Source organism: Lagenorhynchus albirostris, chromosome 20 (genome assembly GCF_949774975.1).
Source record: "Lagenorhynchus albirostris chromosome 20, mLagAlb1.1, whole genome shotgun sequence".
Classification (NCBI taxonomy): Eukaryota; Metazoa; Chordata; class Mammalia; order Artiodactyla; family Delphinidae; genus Lagenorhynchus; species Lagenorhynchus albirostris.
Window position 1 is genome coordinate 30,272,035 of NC_083114.1, and position 14,380 is coordinate 30,286,414.

Below are 14,380 nucleotides of genomic sequence, written 5' to 3' on the forward strand. Positions count from 1 at the left end.
ACTTCCAGGCCATGTACTAACCCCCTAACTTGGATCACGTCGTTTAATCTTGGAAATAACCCTAAAAGATGGAGAAAACGGAAACTTATAATGTGTCCCCTTGAAGTCTAGAATATTCATCATCAAAAATTTCTAAAAAACAAATACAGTGAAAAAAATACCCTTAATCAACAAATGACTGGAGAAAAAGGATATGAGATAAACACAAGGGACTTGACTGACAAGGAGCAAAACCACCTTCATAGATTACAATTAAGGAATAAGGAACTCCCTCCTACAAGTCAGAAATACAACAAAGATGAACAAGAAACAACAACCGGAGAACCCAGAAACAGCAAGGTAAGCAGCAGAACTTGAACACTCACTGAAATCACACGGTAAGCCACCACAAGCCCTAACTATCTACAAACTATCGCGAGACACAAAAAGTGAAGCAAACAAGAAAGAGAAACACGAAAAAAAGCCAGCCCCACTGTTCTTTAACGAGACACAACTACAAACGAACCCACTCAGACGGCGCTCTCTCCCTCTTTCTCTCCCTAAGGAAGAGAAGAACGATCATCAATGGCTAGTGACAGCTGCAAAAACAACGCCAAGAGCCAACTTCACGCTCAGGAAAGGACACTGTGTCTCCTCCTCGTGGGTTCGGGTGCTCTACACGTTCAGAGAAACTTCTCTAGTAACGAACTATAGAAATGATCCCTGAAAGTATAGTCTTGACCGTAGCTTGCAAGTCACTGCTGGGTCTGTGGGAGCCGCACACTTTACACTGAGGGCGAGATCGTTTCCCCGTTCCTAAGTCTACTGGAAAAAAGAGAAAGAGCTCTTGCAATACAATCTTTCAAATGCTATCACTTACCAACTCATTTTAACATTTTAACTGGAAATGTAATTTAACAAGTTTTAAAACAGCCACACTTAATTAACATAATACTGAATGACAGCCAATGACAACCCGCGTCTTTAAAGCCCAGGAGGCGTTCCCTCCACAGATCTGGTAAAACCACCTCGCCCCTGAAAAGCTATAAAGGAAAGGGTGGGCCGTTGCCTTTGCTAGTGAGAACCTAGCTGATTCCATTGAGCAATAAGATATATGTAAGATATGTATTATCTTAGCTGTTTCATTCAAAGCTGTCCTACAGGTTTGACTTTCAAACTCTGGTAAGAGGTCACCGTGACTGAGGCAGGGACAGGGGGACTGGGTGGCTGAGAACCAGCGCCGGAAGGCAGAACCTTTTGGCTTTTTACCACATGACCGTACTACCTGTTCACACTTTCTGAGTTTTTAAAAGACACCTGGTTGCTGCATCTGACATCATTTCTTCCCTCCACAAATACCTGAGTGCCAGCTACGACAATACTAGCTACCATTTATCGTGAGCTTGACAGGCACCGGTCATCGTTCTAAGCGCTTTAACTATGAGATCAATACAAGTATATGCCAGTTTTATGGACAGGGGAACTGAGGCACAGAAAGGCTAGGTAACTTGCGTGTGGTCTGTTAAACAGCCGAGCTGGTAGGTGTCACCTTAACCATCATCCCAGTTTTCCATGTTGTAAAATAAAGACACTCTAGGCACTGGGCAAACAGAGGCCCCTACTCACAAAAAGCTTACATTCTAGTGAGGGAGAGAGCTGACGACAAACACCCAAGAGGACCAGAGGATGAGGCACGCAGAGGATTTTAAGTGTCGAGACAGAGAGGGACTTGGTGGCTACTTTAGATCTGGGTGCTCAGGGAAGGCCTCTCTTTGGAGGTTGCATTTAAGCAGAGAAAACAACGAATGGAAGGCAAAGACCCAAGGAAAGGAACAAGGTTGTGTTTCAGCAACTGAAGACAGCTGGAGAACACAGGGTAGGAGGGAGGGGGCAGGTGCAGGCAGGCAGGCAGGTATCTGCGGATTTTCCAGGCAAGGCCTGGGGAGCCTGGATTTTAAGTGTGAAGGGAAGCCACTGGGAGGTCTGAAGCTGTAGAGACCACTTCTGAGGCCACTGCCACCGTGTCTGTAGGAGACAGCACGGTGGCTTGCATTTGGGCTCAGCAAGGAAGAAGGAGAAACGTGGGCTGTTCCGGAAGTTGAGTTGACAGGATGGGACTCACTGGTGGACTTGCTGCAGGAGGTGGGGTGGGGTGTCAGGGAAGGAGGTTTCAAAGGCTGACATGTTGGTTTGTGCCTGGAACAACTCAATGGATGGTGCTGCTACAGGGAAGACTGGGAAGAGACAGGGATTTCTTTTCTAAAGGAGGGGCTGCCTCACAATGACGGAAGGGAGTGCTCGACTTGCTTTAACTTGCTTTAACGATATTTCTAAAGCTTGAACTTTGAAACCACATGGTGAGTAAGGAAAAAAAGAAACCTAACTTGGTTAGAAACAACCTACATAGCTAAACCGCTATAAGTGTAAAAAAAAAAAAGCACTCTGATTGTTCTTTAGCGGAACAGAATTACAAACAAAACCGCTCAATGAGCGTTCTCTTCTTAAGAACAAGACCGATCATCAACATGTAGTAGTAACTGTAAAAACAACACCAGGGGCCGCCTTCACGCTCAGAATAAAACACTACATCTCCACGGCTTCAGGTGTTCTAACATGGCCTTCAAACTTTATCTAACAACAAACCACAAAAATTAGTTTTATATCTACAACCTTAATCTGGACATCGAAGTCCCTGCTGGGTACGTGGCAGCCGCCCACCTTTTACTGATGGCGACAGTTTTGTCAAGTCCCTCGCCCCCGGAGAAACATTTTTTATCTTATATCCCATAACTACTCCGTGAAAGGGCAAAGTTCAAAACACCATTTTCGCCCGTAAACCTTCCAGAAACACTTCAAAGCAGCAACAGGCCTCATCAACATACGGCTTCCTGGCAGGCAATCACGCGCTGCGCGCATGACTCCTACCCAAGGCTGCTATTACGCCGTCCCCCGGGTCCAGGACGGGTCGCGTCGCCCCTCTGTAGGCTAAGCAAACGAGCTTCCCGCCACCGATCCCTCTGGACTGCCTCTTGCCTGCTGGAGAAATCCGCTGACTTGGAGAGACCAGGTTTCCTTTGCCTTGAAAAAGAGAGTTGGGGGAAGAAGGACAAAAGAGGGACACAGAACTAGTGTAATCCCGCATAATAACGAAGGTACCCATGGTTTATGAGTGCCTTCTCCATGATAGGCATTTTAACCCATTGTCTCACTTCATCCTCTAAACAAGTGAAGGAAAAGGGTGTGATTATTTCCCCATTCTCATACATGCTGGCTAGAGCATCCGTCACACAGGTCCTCAAGTGAACCACAGGTAGGTACTAGGTACATCTGGCACTGGATCAAGTCTGGGTTCTTTCTGGAGAGCCAAGGTGTTTCCATCAGGAGTTCTAGTCTCCAACTGAATTCATTTCTCTAAGAAAGCACTAAAGGGAATTCCCTGGTGGTCCAGTGGTTAGGACTCCCCGCTTTCACGGCAGTGGGCTGGGGTTCGATCCCTGGTCGGGGAACTAAGATCCCACGCAGTGGCAAAAAATTTTTTTAAAAAGCACTAAATACACCATCCCTCAAAGTTCAGCCTTGAATGACTGATCTTCCTGGCTTCCAAATCTCAGAGGAAGCCGACCCATTTACTTGTGGCAAAAGTTGGTCCCAGGGACTTCCCTGGTGGCGCAGTGGTTAAGAATCCGCCTGCCAATGCAGGGGACACGGGTCAAGCCCTGGTCCAGGAAGATCCCACATGCCGCGGAGCAACTAAGCCCGTGTGCCACAACTACTGAGCCTGCACACTAGAGCCCATGAGCCACAACTGCTGAGCCCTCATGCCACAACTACTGAAGTCTGCACGCCTAGAGCCTGTGCTCTGCAACAAGAGAAGCTAGCACAAAGAGAAGCCAGCACACCACAACAATGTGTAGCCCCCGCTCGCCACAACTAGAGAAAGCCTGCGCACAGCAAAGCAACGAAGACCCAACACAGCCAAAAATAAATAACAATAAAATAAAAAAATTTATTTAAAAAAAAAAAGTTGGTCCCAGCTTCTCCTCAAAGAACACACCTGATATACGATGGTGGGTAACTGTTTTCATCATTTAACTTCCTGTTGTAAAGATGCTTCTGACGTCCTCCAGCATGCCAGAAAGCACAGTACTGCATGGACATACACGTGGTTTCCTGAATCAACCACATTTTTATTGCATCATAGTGACATGACTAACGTGACTCTCAGGTTCATCTCATCTAACCACTTCTAATAGAATCTCCTTAGAGACAGCCAAATGCTCTGAATTAAATCCCTTCAGGGAAACGGACAGTGTTGGGGCAAAAAGTTCTGGGACACATCTCCTTGGGGTCAGAGCAGGTTCCTTATGTCTTAAAGAGTTATAAAGTGCCTTCCAGTCACTTTCACCCAAGGGCCCCTTGTCTTTGGTCTGGGTCCTTCCTTATCTAAGACTTTTCCACTCTGTGTTTCTCCACCCTTTCTGTGGATCCCTCACCATCCATGCCATCCCTTGGCCTCCTATGAGCAGATTCTCAGCTCTCGTCACCTTCTCCAGATGCCTTCCCTCACTTTCCCAGCTAACAGTGACCACTATGTGCTTTGTGTCCCTAATTATCTTTGTAAGTGCCTCTACATAGCTCACTGTGTTATAAATGCATTTATTTTCCCCTACTCAACTGTGAGGTCTTTAAAAGCAGGAACCAGGTCATATTTATCTTTGCATCTGCAGTCCCTTGCCAGCCATAGTAGATGCCCAACAAATGCAGACTAACTGAATGCATGATGAATCATTGTATGTATTGTTCTTTCCCTCAACCTGGTTACTGACATAACTGTTGGGAACCACCTGGTTTTCCCCTCCTTTTTTCTCTACTCCTGCCCCAACAAGGGCAGCCTGTCTGTAAAACAGTGAGATTCCTGCCAGCAGGGTTTTCAGCCCTCTTCGCTTGATCATCCTTGGTTTCAAAACATGGATATGCAGACAGATCTCTTCCGGGCTGCTGGCTCATATACCCAGCTTCTATTTGATATTCCACTTAGCTGAATCACAGGTGTCTAACTCAGCTGGTCCAAACTGACTTCCAATAGCTTCTTTCCCAAACCTATTCCTCTTTCTGGCAATGACACCACATTCAACCCAGTTGCTCAAACCAAAAACAAGTCATCCGACTCTTTTCTCCCTCTCCTCACATACCTCAGAGCCTTCCGCAGCCAGAGCAACCATTTAGAAATAGAACTCTACTCTCAGGTATCTGGCACAAGAGCTCCTACAACCCTTGGAATTTCCTTAGCGTTAGGAGTGATAAGCGTCTCTGGGATGCTGATGAGATGACTCTCGGCTGAGGGGTTCTGAGATAGCTTCAGGATGGGCTGGTCACCAGAAAGACCAAGACCAATTCATGATTAGAGGGTTGGGACTTGCAGCTCTGCCACAACCCTCCACTTCAAACCTTGTCCCACCTCCAGCAGGAGAGAGGGGCTGAAGATTGAGATCAATCACCAATGGCCACATCAATCATGCCTAAATAATGAAACCTCCATAAAACCCCTAACTGATCAGGTTTGGAGAACTTCCAGGTTGGTAAACCGACTGAAGTGCTGGAAGGGTGGTGTACCCAAAGAGGGCATGGAAGCTCCAAGCACTCACACACACGCCATGCCTTGCCCTAAATCTCTTTCATCTGGCTGTTCCTGAATTGTGTTCTTTGTAATAAACCATATCAATAATTACATAAAATGTTAATGGACTAAACCCTCCAGTTAAAAGGCAGAGAGTATCAGAATGGATTTTAAAGCACAAATCCCAACTCTGTGCTCTCTACAGAAGACATATGTTAACTCTAAAGATATTCCATAAGTAGTAAGCATAAGGCGTCTGAAGTGGCTGTATAGCAGAAGTAGACTTCAAGACAACGAGTATTACCAGAGCTAAGAAGGGACATCTCATAATGATAATAGGGTTGATTCACCAGGAAGCTGTAACCATCCTAAATACGGAGGCACCTATTACCAAAATCCTTCCAACAGCCCATGAGGCCTGGTGTGGCTTCAGATTACCTTGCCAGCTTCACCCCATACCACTCTCTCCCACCACTTTGCCTTTTCCTCCAACTCAAGTGATCCACACACTTTTCTTTTCTATCCTCAGGGCCTTTGCATCCCTTTAAACCTCCCTTGCCTCCAACTTTTACCTTTTACTTCTTTCCCGTCAACGTTTCTTCTTTAGGGCCCAAGCCTAAATATCACTTTCTCTAGGAATTTTCCCTTGATTACCTCCCAGATGAGGCTGAGATGTACCTTGTGTGTTCCTTCGCCTCCTGCCCTTCTCAGGACTGCAATTACCGACTCATGTCTGTTTCTTCTGCTGGATTATACTCTCTGGAAGGCAGGGCTGTACATCTTTCCTTGGCTGCTCTAACCCCGAGGCTCAATTAATATACGTGTAATAAAAAAATGAATGAAGTCTGGTCTGAGGTTCTGGAACTCATCCTTTGGGTTTTAGAACTCATATAATCTGTAGTATCTGGTCTTCTGAGTGGGATGAACTAAGCAGGATGCGATCAGGAAACAACTTCTCCTCTACTACCCTCAAGGACACTCTGTCAGTTAGTTCTCGCTGCCCCTCTCCTAAGAGGCACCTCAGGCAGATTGCATGCTCTTTCAGTCACGCTGAGGCAGTCAAAGCACAGTCTCATTTCAGGTAATAAATTGCCCGGTCCTTCTGAAATGAAAACCTCTTCCTTGCTCTTCCACTCCTCTGATCTCAAGGCTGTTTCTGACAACTCCAGAGCTGAAGTAGGGAGAGAACCAATGAGATGACAAGCCGCAAAGGCCTTTGTATTTAGCTGATGTTCTTTGTTGCCTGTGGCTTTGTCCTAATGCCTGTTCTTTTGTGGGAGGGGTTAGTGGGTCCTTCAGGTATCTCCACTCTACTGCACGCCGCCCTAATGCAGGCCATTGCCCTCTCCTGCTGACTTTTTTTTTTTTTAATTTTTATTGGAGTATAGTTGATTTACAATGTTGTGTTAGTTTCTGCTGTACAGCTAAGTGAATCAGTTATACATATATCCACTCTTTTTTAGATTCTTTTCCCATATAGGTCATTATAGAGTACTGAGTAGAGTTCCTTATGCTACACAGTAGGTCCTTATTAGTTATCTGTTTTATATATAGTAGTGTGTGTATGTTAATCCCAATCTCCAAATTTATCCCTCCCGTCCCCTTTACACGCTGATAACCAAAAGTTTGTTTTCTACGTCTGTGACTCTCTTTCTGTTTTGTAAGTTCATTCGTTATCATTTTTTAAGATTCCAAATATAAGCGATATCATATGGTATTTGCCTTTCTCTGTCTGACCTACTTCACTTAGTATGATAATCTCTAGGTCCATCCATGTTGATGCAAATGGCATTAATTCATTCTTTGTTATGGCTGAGTAATATTCCACCAGTTATAAGTACTACATCTTCTTTATCCATTCATCTGTTGATGGACATTTAGGTTGCTTCCATGTTTTGGCTATTATAAATAGTGCTGCTATGAACACTGGGGTGCATGTATCTTTTTGAATTAGAGTTTTCTCCAGATATATGCCTAAGAGTGGTATATGGTAGTTCTATTTTTAGATTTTTTTTTTTTTTGCAGTACGTGGGCCTCTCACTGTTGTGGTCTCTCCCGTTGCGGAGCACAGGCTCCGGACGCGCAGGCTCAGCGGCCATGGCTCACGGGCCCAGCCACTCCGCAGCATGTGGGATCTTCCCGGACCGGGGCATGAACCCGTATCCCCTGCATCGGCAGGCGGACTCTCAACCACTGTGCCACCAGGGAAGCCCTATTTTTAGTTTTTTAAGAAACCTCCATACTGTTCTCCATAATGGTTGTACCAATTTTCATTCTCACCAACAGTGTAGAAGGGTTCCGTTTTCTCCATAGCCTCTCCAGCATTTATTGTTTGTAGACTTTTTGATGACAGCCATTCTGACCAGTGTGAGATGATACCTCAATGTAGTTCTGGTTTTCATTTCTGCTGACTTCTTGCTACATCTCCAGCCTCTCTGTTGGGATTCTTCCTTTCTTCATAGGTGAGGTCCGTTTAGATGGCTCAGCTACCCTGCATAGAGTCCACCTACCCCACAACTGATGAAAGTATGGCTACTCCAGAAGCTGATCTCATGCTCATCCAGCCATCAAGAACTGCTCCAGGTAGGAGGCAGATGGCAGTCCTCCTGACCCCTAAATTCCAGGTAACATGCCAGGTTCTATTCATGCTACCTTGGTGGCAGCTGGGGTGGGCTGGCATTTTCTGTTGTTCAGCAGGCTGGGCCATAGGCTCCCAACTCTCCTGCTTGTAGGCATCACACATCACAACTCTCTCCATGAGGTTCACCTGAATGGCCTCTTACTAGGCTTGAGGCTGGGAAAGAGGGAAAAGCCACAGCATTCTATTCCTGTGAATGCCTTTGAAACAATCTTTCCACTGACACTCCCACCGCTACCCCATCACCTTCTCTTAGATAGGCCTGACGTGGGTGATGGAGTTGAAGGTCCAAGATCATTTCGGCCATCTCCTAAGAAGCCTTGCTTTAGACTGTGGGGGCATTTATCACCCCTTGTTCTTCACTCTGAGGATTTAGACGAAATTTCCAGGCACAGATAGAGTCCTGCTTCATATCCAGTTATACCTGTCAACCTCATCCCCTGCTCTAGTTTAATGTCAAAAATTTGAAGATGCATTAAGTCAGAGAAAGACAAGTATTGTATGATATCACTTATATGTGGAAGCTAAAAATAAAACAAACTAGTGAATCTGACAAAGGAGACTCACAGATATAGAGAACAAACTAGTCCTTACCAGTGGGGAGAAGGAAGTGGGGAGGAGCAGAACAGGGGTAGGGGATTAAGAGGTACAAACTACAATGTATAAAATAAGTAAGCTACAAGGGTATATCGTACAACACAGGGAATATAGCCAATAGCTTATAATAACTATAAGTGGAGTATAACTTTTAAAAATTGTGAATCACTATGTTGTACACCTGAAACTCACATAATATTGTATATTAACTGTACCTCAAAAAAAAAGAGTTTTAAAAAAAAGAATTTGAAGATGCAGAACATTCAGGAGATGTCTAGGAGATAAAAAATGTCCTAGAACTCTGCTTCTGATACTGGAGGATGTGGATACACAGACACTAGAAGTCATAGCATACCTATCTTGAACATCAATTTTTATATTAAAACATGAATGTGTTATGAGGTAAAGTGCAAAATCTTTGAGCGGGTAGAAAACAGAAACTTTCGAATAAATTGAGTTCATCATCAGCCACTTCATCTATAGATTCTAGGGGTGGTACATGGAAACCCTTGAGATCTTTTTTTTTTGGCCCACACTGCACAGCATGTGGGATCTTATTTCCCTGACCAGGGATAGAACCTGTGCCCCCTGCATTGGAAGTACGGAGTCTTAACCATTAGACTGCCAGGGAAGACCCCAGAAGCACCTGAAAAGTTTTTGAGAGAAGTATTTTTGGGGTAGTTGGGTCCTACAAAAACTGGTGTTACGGGACTTCCCTGGTGGTCCAGTGGGTAACACTCCACGCTCCCAATGCAGGGGGCCCGGGTTCAATCTCTGGTCAGGGAACTAGATCCTGCATGCATGCCACAACTAAGAGCCCGCATGCTGCAACTAAGACCCGGCGCAGGCAAAATAAATAAATAAATAAACATTAAAAACAAAACAAAACTGGTGTTACCTTTCTGGAAGTCCTCAGGAATACTGTTGAGGCAAATAGAAAAACACTGTAGAAAAATTAGGTCACCCTGACTGTTCCACAAACCAGCTGAGAGAAGCCTTATAAGCCTTCCCTTTAATACTAAGGAGGAAGAGGGGGAATCTCACAGGTCTTCTGGTTATTTTAGAAAAAGCAGGTCTGGATCTCTAGATCAGGGGCAAATACCAGCAGAGGTTTTGTTTGTGTATGTTTTTTTGTGTTTGTTCTTTCGAAGATTGCCTGAGCTATGTTTCTTATTTCTGTCTGCTCTACAGGCTGAGGTGCCTGTAGCCTACAGCAAAAAACAAAAACAAACCCAAAACACCCTGAAAACAAAAGTACCAAGTGCCTCTAAGGAGCAAGGAAGAAGAGAGCTGTGAAAACTGGCCTTCTCTCCATCACAGGCCTCAGAAGACTTAGTGGGCAGAGTAGATTTGAAGGAGAAAAGGGAATCAGGCAGAATCCAAGGTGGGTGGCTGGGGCCTGAGGAGAAACCCTCAGGAGCCTAATGGTTGGAAGACTTTATGGTTCCTTAGCACATAACAAAACAAAACAGCCTCCACCAATTTAAGACCTCTACTGAACAATCTGACTGCACTGGTAAAGAACATCTCATCTCTAAACTTAACTTCCAGTTTCCCCAAGAACTCACAGTTTTATGATGTAACTGGTTTTCCTTCTGATGTTATTCAGTGATGTGAATCAAGTCACATCTGCCATTTCAATACGGTGCCTACCTTTCTTAAGAATCTTCTTCACTTTCACATAGTTCCCCTGTTTGACATACTCGTGAAGCTGTGCTTCCAAGGAGTCATTTCTTAACGAACCAAGTTGAACAGGACAGGGGACTGGAAGATGAACGGCCCGAGACATCCTGTTTCAAAAGAAAGCAACATGCTCTAACTGAATCAGAAGTGCAAGGAAAAAAATGTCGATTCTTTCACATTTCTTTCACTTCTTGTCCATTTTCATTGATAATGAACAGCATTAGGGGACAATTACTGAAATTCTACAAGATTAGGGACTTCCCTGGTGGTCCAGTGGTTAAGACTCTGCGCTTCCACTGCCAGGGGCCCGAGTTTGATCCCTGGTCAGGGAACTAAGATCCCACATGCCGCGTGGTATGGCCAAAAAATGTAAAAATAAATTCTACAAGATTAAAGTTTATTCTCAATGTTACTGTTGAAATTGAAGAACTCAACATATTTATCATCAATTCCTTGAAGTGAAAAAGTGACGACTACCAAAAATTAAAATCAGAAATACATGTATTTGTTGCGTCATTAAGACAATTAGGAGAGTATTAACTTTGGGGGATTTTTTTGTTTTGTTTTTTGCGGCTTGCGGGATCTTAGTTCCCCGACCAGGGATTGAACCCACACTCTCGGGAGTGAAAGCACGGAGTCCTAACCATTGGACCGCCAGGGAATTCCCAGAGGGTATTAACTTTGAACGGCTAGTATACAAATGCAGTCATTTATGTAGGAAAGTAGATAGTATGTGTGTTGGGTTCCCCGTTCAGACTCTGAAGTTCTCGTCCTGGCTCTGTCACCTCCCTAACTGTGTGACCTTGGAGAAATTATATAACTGATGGGCCTCAATTTCCTCATCTATAAATGGGGGTAATAATAACCAGAGAGCTGCTGAGACGTTAAATAAAATCTTAGAACTCTGTAAAGTGCTTAGAACTCTGCCTGGCACCAAGGAGCTCTCAGTAGCTGTTAGCTGCTACTGTGCACACAAGAACCATGCAAAGAAGTTTAAACTTTCCACAGGTGTAGCATCCACACCTGACCAGTGATTGTGGTATACCTACCATGTGTCTCACAGGTGACAGGTACTGTGTAAGTCACCTAAAATAGGATCACTGTCATCACAATGCTTGGTCTAGCAGGGCAGACAAATGGCACCAGGCTGGTATTCCCCAGACAGTGGATAAGAGGAGGAAGCCCCATTTGCATGAATCAACAAGCATGCATATCAGGGGCATAACTGAGTGCTCCATGGAGAGACACAGAGGGTGGGATATGAGGTAGAGTGAAAAAAACACCAGAAAGGTTGACACATTCTGTGGGTCTTCCCCAGCCAAGAGGCTTTTAGGTTACTGAGAAGTAACCCCTTCTTAATTTAACTACTGATAAAATGTGGAAATGCTAATAACTTGAGTGTTTTAACTTTATTTTCTCTGTATTTGTTACTAGCCTTGTCAGTGCCTATAGCATCCTAGTAATCACAACATTGTTAAGCAAAGCACAGTGACTCAGAAAATATTGTTTGGTTTAAGTATGAGCTGAAGCTTTTATAACTTTCCTTCCCCACCTCCATTCCCCACCCCACCCCACCCCCCTTTCTGCCTCCCTACTATTTCCAGGCATTAAAAAGGAGTAGCATATTTCTATTTGATTTACATAGATAAAGTCTTTAAAGAGGTGATTAAGTTAAAATGAGGCTGTTAGAATGAGGCCATAATCCAATACAATTGGTGTCCTTATAAGAAGAAGGAGACACCCGGGGCACTTGCACAAAGGAACAACCATGTGAATAGGCAGCAAGAGAGTGGCCATCTGCAAACCAAGGCGAGAAGCTTCAGAAGAACCCGGCCCTATCGGCACCTTGATCTTGGACTTCTAGCCTCCAGAACCTTCAGAAAGTAAATTTCTGTAGTTTAATCCATCCAGTCTGTAGTATTTTGTTATGGCAGTCCTAGCAAACTAATACACTAATAATAGCTAGATATGGCATATGAATATGCATATAGTTTTATTTTAGTTCAGTAAAGGCACGGGTCGTTTTAATAATTATAAAGGAAAAAGTTTAATATTTTAAATAAATATTAAAAAAATAAAAAGTGCTTATCACCAATTGAAATAATCTACTAAAAAAAAAAGTGGAAAATATTCCTGAAAGGGGAGTCTACAGTTACTATCTCCACTTCATTCATCCATTCAGCTGGAATGGTCTGCTAGTGTGTTATTCTCCCCCATACCCCTGACAGTGGGCTGCTGGCCAAAGCCCCCAATATCTTCTTCTTTTTAAAAAAGTATTTATTTATTTGGCTGCGTCGGGTCTTAGTTGTGGTGTGAGGGTTATTCGTTGTTCCGTATGGGCTTAGTGGCCCCGCGGCATGTGGGATCTTAGTTCCCCAACCAGGGATCAAACCCACGTCCCCTGCATTGGAAGGAGGGCTCTTAACCACTGGACGACCAGGGAAGTCCCCCAGTATCTTCTTACACCTGGACAAATCCAATGTGCATTTTCAGGCTCTGTCACACTGGAATGTTCGCCTGTATGTAACACTGCCTTTATTCCTTCTTTATTTTATTGTGGTAAAAATATACACAGCATTGGGCTTCCCTGGTGGCGCAGTGGTTGGGAGTGCGCCTGCCGATGCAGGGGACACGGGTTCGTGCCCCGGTCCGGGAAGATCCCACATGCTGCGGAGTGGCTGGGCCCGTGAGCCATGGCCGCTGAGCCTGCGCGTCCGGAGCCTGTGCTCCGCAACGGGAGAGACCACAACAGTGAGAGGCCCGCGTACGGCAAAAAAAAAAAAAAAAAAAATATATATATATATATATATACACACACACACACACACATAGTATTTACCACTTTAAACAAATTTAAAGTGTTCAGTGGCATGAATATATTCACACTGTCGTACTACAGTCACTACCATCCATCTCTCCATACCCCATTAGATACTAACTCTGCATTTTCTCCCTCTCCCCTCTCTCAGGCCCTGGCAACCACCAATTTACTTTCTGTGTCTATGAATTTGACTACACTTGGTGCTTCACGTAAGTGGAAACATTTATTTGTCCTTTTGTGACCCACGTATTTCACTATGTCCTCAAGATTCATCCATGTTGTAGCATATTTCAGAATATCCTTCCTTTTTTAAGGCTGAATAATTTCCCACTATGTATATACACCCCATTTCGTTTATCCATTAATCCATTGATGGACACGGGTTGATTCCACCTTTGGCTATTGTGAATAATGCTGCTATGAATATGAGTGTTCCAATATCTCTTTAAATCCCTGTTTTCAATTATTTAGGGTATATACCCAGAAGTAGAATTGTTGGATTAATTTTTTCAGGAATGGCCATACTGTTGAGAAATGGAATACTGCCTGCCATATCAGTAAACAAAGGATGTCACAGTCGTGATTGCAGCCGCCGCCGACGGTGAGCTAGTGAGCCCTGAGGGAACTCAGGAAAGAAAAGAATACCTGCCACCTAGCAGCCATCAGACTGCAGTCACTCCGTAGGGTGAACCCTGAGGAAACTCAGGATATGAAAATACAGGATACTGGCCCCAGATAGCTGAGGGGCACATCAGAGGAATGATTTCGGTGAGCCCAGACTCTTGCATCTTCCCATACACAGAAAAGCGCTAAATTCCTTACCTTAAGATACCTGGTTTTCTTTAATTAACAACAATCTTCTGACGTTCAGACTATCTACGCTCTGTTGCAAAACTCATATATCCTGGCTGGCCCCCTCACTTCCTCGGAGCAGTTCTCTCAGGGTTACTTGAGATGCTGCCTCCCAAGCTTTAAGTCCTAAAAATCCTCGCCAAATAAAACAAACTCTCAAGTTCTGGGTAGGTTGTGAATAATTTTTTAGTCG

General features: G+C 44.3%; 1 non-coding gene and 1 pseudogene across 1 annotated transcript; both read right to left on the reverse strand.

The window, feature by feature from the left end:
* Positions 1–504: 504 nt before the first annotated feature.
* LOC132512387 (small nucleolar RNA U3) lies at positions 505–718 on the reverse strand. Its single transcript, XR_009538118.1, has one exon. It is a non-coding gene; the product is annotated as a small nucleolar RNA U3 (small nucleolar RNA).
* A 1,739-nt stretch (positions 719–2,457) lies between these two features.
* Positions 2,458–2,648, reverse strand: LOC132512390 (small nucleolar RNA U3; annotated as a pseudogene).
* Between the last annotated feature and the right edge of the window lie 11,732 nt (positions 2,649–14,380).